Raw genomic sequence first — 14,381 nt, forward strand, 5'->3', positions numbered from 1 at the left:
TTCATAAAAGTTAGTTATGTATTTGACCCCAAAGCCATACATTCAAAAGGCACCAAATTGACAACTGCAGTCTGGCAGGCAGATTTTTAGTCCTGGTGGCCCTTGTCCCCTGGCGTCTATCTAGGAGTTACAATGTGAAAGATGTCAGGTGTCATTTAGATTGTTAATTGGCTGACCTTAACACAGGAAGATCACCCAGGAGTATCTGAGTGGGCCCAGGGTAATCACATGAGCCCTAAGAGCAAAGCTTTCTCCCTGCTGGGAGTTGAAAGTCAAAGAGGGGCAGCCATAGGGAGAATGCCCAAAGCACTGGGAAGACAGAACTTGGCTGGCTCAAAGATGGAGGGGGCCACCAGGAAAGCCGGAGAAGGAAGTGAATTCTGTCAAGAACCCTTGAGGTAGAAGGAAGACCCAGGGCCCTGGTGACGAGCGCTCCTCTGGCCGCCATGTCAGTTCTGGCTCTGTGAGACCCTGAGCAGAGAAAGTAGCTGGCCCCCAGCACAGCTGCCCTCCAGAACCACGGTCACCCATGGGCACTGCTTGGGGACCCAGAGCTGGCGGTCATTTATTCAGCAACAACAGAACACTTCAGCTTGAGACGTAGAGGTACATCTGAACATCATGGGGGTGGGGGGGAGGTGCAGGGCATGAGACAGCATGAGCGTACAGTCAGAAAAATAACTCCGATTTCAAATAAAAATACGTGAAGATCTGTTTGGCTGCTTAGCCTCATTTATTTCATCCTAAATCTATCACCAAATGTATGGATACTCTATAAATTTGAAAAATGGGTTGATCTTTAAATGGGCTAACAAGGTTTTCTCTGAACTTATCTCTGAGAGTACTTGATGGTGGAGGAAATATTTCATTACCAAAGAAGTAAAATATCAATAGTAATAAAGAGACTTGTCTTTTTCCCCCCCCCGAGTCGATGAAAACTGTAAGCAGTGATTCATTTGACCACTTTTTACAGTAAAATGCTGCCAAAGTCAAAACAACTACAGCTGGCCAGCGTATCTTACTGCCGCTGACGGAACGTGTCTCCGCAATGCTGAGTAACGCCTCTGGACACCTCCATCCTCTTCACATCTGAATGAGCCTTGCACACCAAAACTACAATTTCAGGGGCTATTTCAACCATTCAAAGCAGCAGGAATGTTTAGAGTCCTGATGCTTTCAAGATTTTTAGTCCACCACACTACGGCAGAGCCATTTGGTAGTTACATGCATCTAGATACATGCATCTACGATAGTCTTAGAGAATTTAGACCGAGTGTAGAGTTACAGATTTAAATGAGAACTCTATATCCAGTTCATTCAGCTTTTCAAGATGCCCATAAGACACACTTTGCTCCACATTGGATTCTGACTTTGCTCGTGCAGATTTTCTGAATAGCCAGGTTCCCAGGAGACTTCCAACAATGGGTTCCTTTGGATTCATTTTCCTGGCAATGATTCATATTTAATTAATGCAACTCCATCCTTTCTTTTTAAGTTTTGTCCTCACATAATGAGCCAATTTGTTACCTATTCATTTGTACAGTGCCTATTTTTCTCACACAAAAATGCTGACACAGATATCAGATCACAAGCAGGATAAGAGAGAAAAAGACTTCCTTTTGATAAGAACTTTTCAAGTCCATTAAGCAATTAACCAGAGCCAACTAAGAAAAGAAGAAAAAAAAAACATGTTTTTAAATCACCCGGTAGCAACAACCAAAGAATATAGGAAAGTTTATAAAAACATAGAAAACAAACAAGATGACTAAACAATACAAAGGAGCAAGTTAATGGAAAATGTACCATAAATTTGGATATTTCCTAAGTCATCGAATATTAAAAAATACAAGCCTTAATTGGCTTCAGGTTGCCTTTTCCTCTCGATGTCTCAGCTTCTTGTTGATTGATCATTTCTAGTTGTTTCACAACTCTTTACACAGTTGGGTTCTGGGAAAGCATGGTTGTACTTTGAGTATGTTCTCAAGAAATGAAAATCAAACTATTTTGCAGAGGTGTCTTAGATTTTCTTGGTCGCCAAATGTAGATAATTCTTTCCTGATAAAATCAGGCATGTAGAGCACCCAGTGTCTAAGAAGCACTTAGTAAATTTGTTAAATGTATGAATTTAATAGACAAGAACTTATGTAACGTTAATTAAGAATACCTCATCAGGAAGTGATGCCATTACCCTTCCCCCCCGCCCCCACAGGGTGGAATCATCGGGGTTGTCAGGGGTTGGCATTTCTCCTCCGCTCTGGCTCCCTCCTTCATTCCAGAGTCCCACGGTTATGTGTGTGTTGCAAAGCGGTGTGGCATTGGACAACGGGAAGTGAGTGGCTACCATCTTCCCATGAACAGCACTGTGCCCGTGACCGTCAACAACGCAGAGTTAGGCAGGCTGGAAGCGTAAGCCTGTAGCTTCGGGGAGGGATTTGGAATTCCAGGGTAGACAGAGCAGCACCCCCGGGAGTTTCTGATCCCGCAAGCCAGCTGATGGGGGGGTGGTTATCACACCGGCTGCGTCCACCAGACTGTAGCCTGTGCACTAACCCAACCACCCGTGTATGCTGCTGTGTCCTCCAGCGCGGAGACACCCCCGAGAGCTGAGTGGTGAAGCAAGACCCACCGACACAGCAGTCCTGGGCACCCACAGCCCTACAATAACCTTATGAGTTCGCTTTATCAGAGGTCTTGGTCCCCAGCATGACGTCACTCCCACTAGAGGACACAGTGATGGTCCACTTCCTCTAAAGCTCCACCTCCCTCCTGGCCATGTTGTCTTCCCAGGCCCGGGGCCAGGACACACAGGCCTCTCACCGCCCCTGGGGCCTTGCCAATCCTGGCAGGAGGAAGGGAAGAAGGCAGCCCCTGCCCCAGCCCCCAGGCCTGAGCCCTGCAGCACCCCAGCTGTGCAGGGCCGCACTGCTAGCGCTGGCTGAGATGAAGGAAACGGGAAGCAGGGGGGCAGATTCCTCCAGAAAATACCTGTCAGGACAGGAGTTTCCCACATGGACCCACTCGGCTCAAGACCGACACCGTGAGCGCTGGCTACCACATGTCACGTGTCATTTCACAGGGTTACAGGGACATTTCTCCTATTTCAGGGGTCAGCAAACTATCGCCCATGAGTCAAATCAGAACTGTTATCTACTCTTAGGCAGCCTCTGAGCCAAGAGAGATTTTTAAATTTTTAAATGATTGAAAAAAAATGAAAAGAAAATTTTGTGATATGTGAAAACTGTATGAAACTCAAATGTGAGCGTCCATAAATAAAGTTTTATTGGCACGCGGCCACACTCTTTCATTCTCCTGCTGCCTGAGGCAGCTTCCACACCACATGACAGAGAGAAGTACTGCAGAGTCAGAGTACTTGTCTCTCTCCTGTCACTGGCTGAGTCGTGCCCCCCAAAATTCACACGTGGAAGTCCCAATCTCCTGTACCCCAGGATGTGACTGGACTGGGAGGTGGGGCCTTTGAAGCGCTGATGAGGTTATATGAAGCTGAAGCGCGGGCCCCAGTATGACTGCACGAGTGTCCGGCTAAGAAGGAATCTGGAGACACCAGCGTGCCGTACTTACAGAAAGACCACGGGGACACACAGGGGCACGGAGGAAAGCCCGCGTGAGGACCCAGAGTCAGGGGCCATCTACAAGCCAAGGAGCACACCCGGCCTCGGCCGGAAATGAATTGGCTGGCACTCTGACCTTGAACTTCCAGCCTCTAGAACTGTGAGCACATACATGTCTGTTGGTCGAGTCACCGGGTCTGAGGTAGGCGTGAAGCCTTAGCAAACTAACAGTGTGCTGACCCCTGTCTATCCCATACCACCCCCCGCAGATTCACCCATGTAGCCGACTCTACGGGAGCTCAGTGCTCGTCAGGCCCCCAGAGAGGGCAGGCCTGACCCCCTTCTTCCGAGAGCGGTGAGGAAGGGGTGGTCCTTCCGCAGGACAGAGTCACCCAAGGTGGGCAGCCAGTCACCCATCCGGCCGGAGAAGGACCCGCATGCTGTGCCCGGATGGCACCTGCGGACGTGTGGGCACAAGCAGAGACGCGCAGGTCTGCACACCTGCCCCCGTGCCAGGCAGGCACCTGTCCCGGAAACTGCCCAGCGGCTCCAGGCCATTTGTCTTCACGCCGCCTTGGCGGCGCCAGGACATCACGGTCCAGAAGCGCCTCCTCGGTTCTGCTACTTCACCCCCGCACAGCGCTCCTCAGGACAACCCCGAGTTTCTGTGCGTCCTTCCCTCTCACCTAGAAGGACGTAAAACATCCGGCTGTTCTGCGATTGATCGGAACCGGGTCCCTGTGAGCCTCGCCTGCCCGTGTCCATCCTGCTCTGACTCAGTGGCGGTCTCTCAGCATTTGCTGCTTCGCTGAGACGTGCTTCACAGACACGCAGACGCCACGGGAGGAGGCGGCGCCCACGGCCCCTGCTGGCCCACGGCCGCCTGCTGTGTCGGCTGCACAGTCCCCAAGCCCAGCCTGTCACCCGACGCCATGGCATTTAGCTTTCGACTTGACTCTTACCTCCAAACTCAGAGGAAACACCTAGACCAAGTAATGCCGTCTCGATCAAAGTCCAATCTCTTCCGGTAAATACGCGGATGACCATTAACGTAATTTATTAGTTATGAATCCTTGGCATTTATCCACATTTTTAAAAGTCTTTTTGTTTATTCTGAGAAAGAGAAAGAGGGCATGTATGTGAGTGCATGCGAGCAGGGGAGGGGCAGAGAGAGAGGAGAGCGAGAATCCCAAACAGGCTCTGCACTGTCAGCGAGGAGCCCGAACTGGGGCTCAAACCCACGAACCATCACGTCATGACCTGAGCTGAGATCAACAGTTGGATGCTTAACGGACTGAGCCTCCCAGGCTTCCTCTCCACGTTTTTTTAACTGCACCATCTATTAAAAAAAAAAAAACAAACAAGAAAGGCCCTTTCCTCAATCTCTAATAACTACATTTAAGATGAAGGAACAGTTGAGGCACCTGAGTGAGCATCAGGGTCTTGATTTCCAGTCAGGTCATGATCCCGGGGTCATGGGGTCGAGCCCTGCACCAGGCTGCGCACTGGGCATGGAGCCTGCTTGAGACTCTTTCTCCCTCTCCTTCTGTCCCTGCCCCGCTCGCACTTTCTCTCTCTCAAAAAATAAATAAGTAAATAAATAAAGTAAACTAAGGGACCAGCAACCACAAGCACACAGATATATTAAATATTTGCTTTCTGGGCCATCAGTGCCCTATGTAACAGTCCAGTGTAGCAACTGGTATCGATCAGAGAGCTGGTCTAGTGCCCACACCTCTCAGGGTCATACCAGGAACCAGGGCAGAACATGGCCTGTGTGGCCTTAAGAGGCCGGCAGTCCCCCGAGAAGGCGGGTGCGCTGGCAGCAGCAGGGTGAGGGGACAGCGAGCCGGGTGCTAACGACATGGCAGACGGCACAAGCGTGGACTCCGCGTTCAGGGAGAGGAGGTGCGGCGGGAAGGGGGCGAGAGCAGAGAGGACCCCTTCCCGGAGCGCAGGGCCCCCCAGGGCCGCATCATAAAGAATGCAGAGATGCAGCTACGTAAAACCTGGGGGACAGAGAAAAGGGCAGGTGTGCCACCCGGGTATGAGGACAGCGTCACGGGAAGTGTTTCTAAGAGCAACATGAAAGCCCGTGTTAAATGATTCTGAAACGAGTCACACAGGGCTACACCGCAATACCAGTCTCCCAGCCGCACGGGGACGCGGCCTGTACGGCCCTTCCCTACTTTACCTGTCACAAGTCTCTGTTCAGTGGGGCAGCGAACGTTTCTGAGCACCTACTGTGTGCCAGGGACCATCATAAGCCCCATCATAAGCCACAAGAGGGGCTGATGCAGACCGTGTCCCTGCCTTTAAGGAACTAATATTCTGATGGGTTCAAACACACATGCGTATTGTAAGAAAATTGAAAAGTTCTCATACATACATACATATATAAAAAATCCACTTAAGTGAATCCCAGTGACAAAGGAGAGCCCAGTGATCACGGACAATCTCTCCAACGCGGTGTCCACTGGCCACGTGTGGCTACTTCCACTTAATTAAAACTGAACAAAATTTAAAAACAAGTTACTCAGGAGCATCAGCCACATTTCAAGGGCCTGACACCCCCTGTGGCTGCTGGACGCACTACCGGGCAGCACGGACCCAGAGCGTCTCTCTCGTCTCTGAAGGTTCTACGGGACCGGACTGACCCAGCACATGTCACATGTGAAAACACCCCGTCTTCCCCCCACTGTCAGGAATGAAATAAGGACTTTGTCAGAGATCTGCTGACTGAAAGCTCATTCTGTGCAGTGATTCATGAGCAAACGTCTCCCACCACATTTAAAACTTGGCGCAAACACAGTTCTTCCTAAATCATGAAATTTCATAAAAATAAGACACAACACACCTTGGATATAAACTTTTACATGGGACATTTTATATTCTGGACATGAGCTGAGAATATGCTTTTTGCCTCCATTCCTGAGATGTCATTAGAATGATGAATACGGAAGATCCAGTAACAATTTCTTGTGTGTCTGTATGTGTGTGTGTGTGTGCGCGTGTGTGTCTGTGTGCGTCTGTGTCTGTGGGTCTGTGTGTGTGTGAGAGAGAGAGAGAGAGAGAGAGGGGTCTTGCAGAGGGTCACAGGACCGGGCGGACACAGGAGACGGGAAAGATGAGACCCGGTGGGCAAACCACAACCTAGAAGATGTACAACGGGGACCCAGGTGACACCAGGGTGAAATTCACTGGTGAAATTCAAGACTAGAAGTGCCAGGAAAGTAGGAGCAAGAGACAAGGAAATAAAAACAGCCTATAAATGATTCCCACCCCGCCCCCACCTTCTAGGTGCAAAACACCTGGCAGTCTGTGTTTTATACAAGACAAGCCACAGAAGGGGTGGCTGGGGGGCTCAGTCGGTTGAGCGTCTGCCTTCAGCTCAGGTCCTGATCTCACAGTTCATGAGTTCGAGCCCCGCCCCAAGCTCTCTGCTGTCAGCACAGAGCCCGCTTGAGAGGCTTTGTCCTCTTTTCTCACTGCTCCCCCCATTCATTCTTCTCTCTCTCTCCCTCTTAACTATAAATAAATAAGCGTTTAAGAAAGACAAGCCACAGAGAAAGATGCTCCTTCCCCCTACCCTCCACCCCGCCCCCCCAAATTGGGCACAACGTTGAGAGGGACCAGCACTAACGGAGCATTTGTTTCTTAGCATTTTACAATGTAGTGAAAAATAGTCCATGCAGCAGTCTGATAGTGTCTTTGATAGTGTCTCACTTTTTTCGATTTTTTTATTTATTAAGTAATCTCTAACCCCAACACAGGGCTCTAACTTAGGACCCTGAGAGTCGCACATTCCTCCCATTGAGCCACCCAGTTACCCCTTTAGTGTTTCATTTTTTTTAATCTTTATTTTTGAGACAGAGAGAGAGAGAGCACGAGCAGGGGAGGGTCACAGAGAAGGAGACACAGAATCTGAACCAGACTCCAGGCTGTCAGCACAGAGCCTGATGCAGGGCTCGAACTCACAAGCCATGAGATTATGACCTGGTCAGAAGTTGGACACTTACGAACTGAGCCACCAGGGCCCCAGGGTCTCATTTTAAAGCATGAATGGGCCACCAAGCATCATCAGACCATTTGAGGAAATTCTGTAACATAAAAACCAAGATTAAAAAAAAATGAAAAGATCCCAGGTTTAAAACAACAAAAACAAGCAAACAACAACAAAACACATGCAGGAAGGAAAACTTTTTAAAAGTCTAATTCAGAGACCTCTAAGGAGACATTCCATCCACAAATAATAATTTGCTATGAAAAGTACAAAGCCAGAGAATCACAAAGACTCTTCAAAATTAAAAATATAATCACCAAAAGTCTCAATAGAAAGGCAGGAAGAAGGTTAAGAACATCTCCTAGAAAAACAAAACACAAAGAAGAAATGATAAAATCAGAGAGGAAAGCCAGGGAGCTTTCCATCGACCTAACAGATTCCAGGGATAATAGAGAGCATTGAATAAAAAGAACGTATTAAGGCCTCCAGAGAAGATAAAGGAAAACTCATGTAGAAAGGAAAGGAAATCAAAGTCTTTATTACCAACACTAGATGGTAGATACAGCAATGTCTTCAAAGTTTTTTCTCACCAGAAATTTCTTTTTATGTTTGTGTATTTATTTTGAGAGACTGGGTGTGGAGAAGAGAGAGAGAAAGAAGCGGGGGGGATCCCAAGCAGGCTCCACACTGTCAGCACAGAACCTGACACAGGGCTGGAACTCATGAAACATGAGATCATGACCTGAACCAAAATCAAGTCAGATGCTCAACTGAGTCACCCAGGTGCCCCTCAACAGAAATCTCTATAGCAGTCAACTACTTAGTTGATCACAAGTGCCCACTGAAGGCATTTTGGAACATACTAGGACTCAGAGTATTAATGTCCTTCCTAGAAAGTCAATCAAGGATGTGATTCACAAAAGAAATGACTAAGCCAAGAAAGAGAATGAGAAAGGAAATCATGGGATGCAGGAAAGAGTGGACCTAATTCAGGAGGCCCATGAAAGGGAAGCGGTCCCAGGGAGCAGCACCTATGCTCAGAGAAGAAAAGATAAGGGATTCAGAGAGAGGTCTCTGGGCAAAAGGGAAATCAATAAAATAAATGGTGGTATGCTGATTTATTTGAAAATGAGACTACAATAAATGCAGAGTCAAGTGAAAAAAAAAAGGCAATAGAATTCCACATGAAACAAAGAGTTCAAAAACAAACATAATCATTGTACATGGCCCTCGAGTGAGCAACAAATACCTAGTCAGACCAAGTCAATGATTTTATTCTCAAACTCTTATCAAAATCTCGACAAAGAAGACAATTATGGTTACAGAGTAAAATGGAACGTGATGTGGACAATCTGAAAGTACAGAAAACAAGAGATGCAAGGAAGTAAGAAGACCTGAAAGAACAGTGTCTTTGGTATCGACATGTACACAGTGAGGCATCGGGAGGGACTGCCTATAATCAGTGATGCAGGAAATACAAAGGTAAAATATTACTTAGAGTCTAAAGAATAATCAAAAAGCTGAAAATACGGGTGCCTGGATGGCTCAGTTGGTTAAGGGTCCGACTCTTGATTTCAGCTCAGGTCATAATCTCATAGTTGTGGGATTGAGCCCTGCATCAGGCTCCACACTAAGCATGTAGCCTGTTTGGGATTCTCTCTCTCCCTCCCTCTGCCTCTCTCCCCACTTGCATGCTCACTCACTCATTCTCTCTCAAATAAAAAAAATAAGTAAAAATAAAAAGAAACTAAAAATAGTAATACATTCATTCTGGGATAGAGGCAGAAAGGTGTCTGATTTAGTGATTCAAGGACTCCTCACAAAACACGTCTAAAATTAATGAGTCAAGAGACAATAAACATATTATTTAGCAATATTAAGGTAAATACCAGAGCACAGGTTAATAAAGATTGTTCCCTCTAAGGACAAGAAGTAGACAAGGAGAGGATGTTGTTTTTCACCATAGATGTCTGTGACCGTATGATCTTTTCCCACATGCACGTAGTTCTTATATCAAAGTTGTACCCTAGGGCACCGGGTGGCTCAGTCGGGTAAGCGCCCCACTCTTGATTTCAACTCGGGCCATGATTTTGCGACTGGTAACTTTGAGCCACACATCAGGCTCTGCGGGGACAGTATAAAACCTGTTTGGGATTCTCTCTCTCTGTCCCTCCCCTGCTCTCACTCTTTCACTCTCTCAAAATAAATAAATTAACCTTAAAAAAAAAAAAAGAAACTAGCATGTTGGACCCCAGAAGTCTGTTTTAATAAGCTCCCCCAGGAGATTCTGTTGCCTATTAAAGTTTCAGAATGACTGTAAGGGACAGAGAAAAAAACTGGGAAGGACACCTCATCATCAATAACTAGAGCTTTGGAAAGTGCCATTGGCAAGTGTCATTTTCATATAAATATAGTGGACATAACGGTAAACGTATATGTAGCATATGTGCCTTTGCTTGAATAAGAAAATATGGAGATTTTCCAGAATATCAAAATACTCATTAAACCATGCTTACTTTCTCCAGAAAACAACGAGGGGGGGTATTTTTTGTAGTTTATTTACTTGTTTTGAGAGAAATAACGTGAGCAGGAGAGGGACAGGGAGAGAGGATCCCAAGCAGGTTCTGTGCTGTCAGTGCAGAGCCCAACGTGGGGCTCAAGCCCAGGAACCATGAGACAATGATCATGACTGAGCTGGAATCAAGGGTCAGACCCATATCGGACGGAGCCCCCCAGGCGCCCCTCGGAGGCAAAATTTTCGACAGACGTACTCTCTAGACACCATAAGACAAAAAACCCGAGACAGAATTGAACGTATGTACAGCTACAAGAAACACACCAAAAGTTGAATTAAAATGCTAAATAAGCACATAGACAGCAACTAAGTGTCCCCACAACCTCGTTCTAGCATGACAATATTTATGTCTCTGAGACCCCTAAAAGCCACGACCGTGCAAACTGTGCCAGCAACAAAGCTCTAATTAACCAGAGCAGATTACATTTCTTCCTCACAAATATTCTTCTAGCTCTGGCCAAAGAGCCCAGATGAATTTTCAAATATGCTTCCGGTATGGCTCACCATCTCTGACTTTCACAAATCAAAGTTCAATATAATCTCTGTAATCACGGACTTTTTATTCCAGAGACCCCACCCAACTAGTCCTTTCTGGATCATACTCAAAGATCCAGAAAACCTTCCAGTTAGAGAAGCTCTCAGAACTTGAGACGGAAGTTCTCCGTGTACAAAACCTTTTAGGAGGGACACAGAAGACGCAGGATTGGAAGAAGTAAAGCAAACCTAGAAGGAGCAAGAGGAGAGAACAGAGGGGAAGCATGACTCACCGTGACCCAAGTTCAAATTACACCATAAAGCAGATACCAGACAAAAAGAATATGGAAGAAAGACAGAGCCCAGGTGCTGCCAAAGGAAGCTGACGATGAAATCATAAAATGAAATGGACCCAGAGAAATGGACGATTCAAAAACCATCATTATAGTTGATTTATAGAATCCAGTGGAACAGCCTGTTAGAGAAACATTAGGTGCACATATAGTTGCAATTTTTTTCTAGCTGTTCCCTTTTTAGAAGATTTATTTGCGGCAGTGCTGTTTGGTTAAAATGCCATCACAAAGGTGAACGCAAGTATAAGTATTTCCCCAGCTCATTCTAAAAAAAAAACAACAAAACCCTCTTTCTCCTCTTCTGGAAAAGCAGAAAGTGCTGGGATTTTATTAATAATAAAACATTTACTAAAGCAAATCAAAGCAAATACACCATAAATCTTCCATGCCAGCCCCTGCCATATTAAATGTCTTTTTAAAATCACTCCCTTCTAGGTCGTGAAGGACTACTATACAGTAATTAACGTGTGTGGGTTCCTAGAAGGACAAGTCACTCTACAACGTACTTTGTCACTGACAAATGAAATGATGTCATAAAACACTATTCTAGGGTTAGATGTATGACAAGGTCTGCCTTGTGGGGCCATCTCTTTCCTGGTCTTAATGCGAAGACTATTCTTGTGATCACTCTCGGTATTGAAATGTTAATCCAACATTCCTGTCTATTACCATTTAAAAGCCTTGAAATATAAATGCATATTTTACTATAAAAATAGTCAAGCATTATATAATGCTTTCGATCACTTAATTAGAATTATCTGTAATTTGTCCTTTCCTCCTCTAACTGCCCTTCCGACAAAGGCTCTCTATTTGCTCAGTTGACCCAATAACAAGTCCTAACAAAACTAAACATACTTTTAACATATCAGCCAGGAATCACACTCTTTGATAATTACCCAAAGGAGTTGAAAACTTATTCCCACAAAAGTGGACCCCAAAACTGTCTGTTGTACCAAACTGAACCCAGACTCGTGAAAGTTATCTTCCTAGTTTTTCTATAATGTATCTATCTGTGTGTTCCTCTGGACTGAGTATCTGCCTCCCCCTAGAACTTGTACGTTCAACTCGAATTCCCAGCATGACAGTGTTAGGAGACCGGGACCGTGGGGGTGATCAGGTCAGGAGGGTGACGCTCTCACAGATGAGACCCCAGAGAGCCCTCCCTTGCCCATGCCACCACGTGAGGACACGGCAAGAAGACAGCCTTCTACCGAGAACCAGTAAGAGGGTCCTCGCCTGACACTGAGTCTGCCAGTACCTTCATCGAGCACCGCCAGGCTCCGAAACTGTGAGCAAGAACTGTCTGTTGTTGAAGTCACTGTCTGTGATGTTTCTGTGCTCGCGGCCTGGACAGACTCGCTGAGTCTGTCCTTGATTTGGGGTGGTCCTCGGGTGCTGCGTCAGCAACATCCAGGCTAACACGGTTCTCTGTCTTATAAAAGCCTCAGTGAGTCTCCCGGGCCACCTCCCAGCTTCCCAGTCTGCCCCCTGCTGTGCCTTGGCCCAGACAGACCAGAGCCTGGCCCGCGGGCGGGCTGCAGAGAGTGCAGACGCACCTGGTCCCCGCTGGTGTCTGGGGTCCCTCCGCGGCCAGGAACGCTGCCAGGGCATGTCACACGCCGTGGAAGGTCAGACTGGTGTCTGGGACACCCCGGAGAAGGAGGCACACAGGCATAGGGACACCGCTCCGGGGGGACCTGCTCTGACCCCCGGCCCTCCCTCCAGCCACAGTCCCGTCCTCTCTGTGGGCGAGGCATCCGTGGCCCCGACAAGTCCCGAACAAGAGCAGCCCCACCTTGTACGACTCGCCCCCCAGCCAGCAGGCGGGGCGCAGAACCCTGTGCCCCACCCACCTCCCCACCTGGGGGGGATCTGGGGTGAGGCCTGGCCCGGGGACCACTGTGCGGCCACACCTGGAAACCACAGCTCCGGACCTTCCTTCCTAAACTGGCACAAGCTGGCCCACGCGCCCTCCTGGGCAGCCACGCTCACCCGGCCGCCTGAGCCCGAACCTTTGCAACATCAGGCCGTCTTCACGCGTGGCCAGCTGCTGCTCCTCTTTCACCCAAAACAGCCCTTCCAGGCCTCAGGTCCCCGTTATGACTGAGAATTCACCCACCCTGAGAAATCTCTGGGGACATCAGGGGTGGCAGGGACTAAGCCTCAACAATCAGAAAGCTGGAAGCTATGCGAGACCTCTGAGAACAAGGGGGGGCCACAAAGGCCATCTGGGCCCTCGGGGCACAGACAGCCCACGGTACCGCGTCCACTAAGGGGCTCTGTGGGGGGAAGGCACAGCCTCCCGACCCGGCCCTCCTTGAGCCGGGACCGCAGGATCTTCCCAGCACCACCGGCTGACATGGACACCGGCGGGAGGTGGGGCTGTTACCTCACCCGGCAGGGCCCAGGCATGTCACGTCTGCCCTGTTTCACAGCCATACTTGGAAATGCTGTGACGTTGGAGTGCTTGTTGAGCGTCCAACTTCAGCTCAGGTCATGATCTCACAGTTCGTGGGTTCGAATTGTGCTATGCAGTGCTGACAGCTCAGAGCCTGGAGCCTGCTTCGGATTCTGTGTCTCCCTCTCTCTCTGACCCTCCCCCACTTACACTGTTTCTCTGTCTTGCCTTCTCAAAAAAATAAAACATTAAAAAATAAAATGTTGTGACCTCTATGTCCATTGCCCTGCAGGAACCCTCCATTGCTGGCAGATGGAGCTGCTCTGTAATATTGGGGACCGACTCGTGCATAAATAAATAAATAAATAAATAGCAAATGGACACATACATCCATACATACAATTCCTACAAAACTGAACACGCTTTTACCACACCATCCAGTAGTCACACTCCTTGATAACTGCCCAAAGGGGCTGCAAACTTATTCCCACATAACAACTTGCATGTTTAGAGCAGCTAACACAGCTCAGAAGCCATCACGATGTCCTTCGGTAGGTGAGCGGATAAATAAACGGTGATAAACCGCGGTCCACAGGCAATTCTGTTCAGCGCTGAAAAGAAACGAGCTACCAAACTGCAGAAAGACATGAAAGACTTTTAGATGCATAGTCCTGAGTGAAAGCAGCCAATGTGAAAAGCGACATACTGTGCGATTCGAACCGTATGACATCCTGGGAGAGGCTTAACTACAGACACAGTGAAAAGATCGGGGGCCAGCAGGGGCTGCAGGGGGGAGGGGGTGACCTGGCGGAGCACAGGGTTCTTCAGGGCGGTGAGGCTACTCTGGACGACACTGACATTGTAGACACGTGTCATCATACAACTGTCAAAACTCACAGAACGTGTAAGGCCGTGAGTGCAACCTGATGAAATCCACAGACTTTGGGTGATTATGATGCGTCAGTGTAGGCACCTCGACTGTAAAAAGGGACCACCCTGGATGATGTTC

General features: G+C 47.9%; 1 protein-coding gene across 9 annotated transcripts in view; it reads right to left on the minus strand.

Moving 5' to 3' along the window:
- Positions 1–14,381, minus strand: part of SOCS6 (suppressor of cytokine signaling 6) — a 193,128-nt gene that overhangs the window by 16,849 nt on the left and 161,898 nt on the right. Inside the window, exon 1 of one of the 9 annotated variants that reach the window (XR_003902441.1) lies at positions 4,532–4,597. The exons of the other annotated variants lie outside the window; for them this stretch is intronic. The gene's annotated coding sequence lies outside the window, so the exon portion shown is untranslated. Of the gene's footprint in view, positions 1–4,531; positions 4,598–14,381 lie in introns of those variants that run through there. 9 annotated transcript variants of the gene reach the window in all.

The sequence above is a fragment of the Suricata suricatta genome, chromosome 14, assembly GCF_006229205.1.
Source record: "Suricata suricatta isolate VVHF042 chromosome 14, meerkat_22Aug2017_6uvM2_HiC, whole genome shotgun sequence".
Lineage (NCBI taxonomy): Eukaryota > Metazoa > Chordata > Mammalia > Carnivora > Herpestidae > Suricata > Suricata suricatta.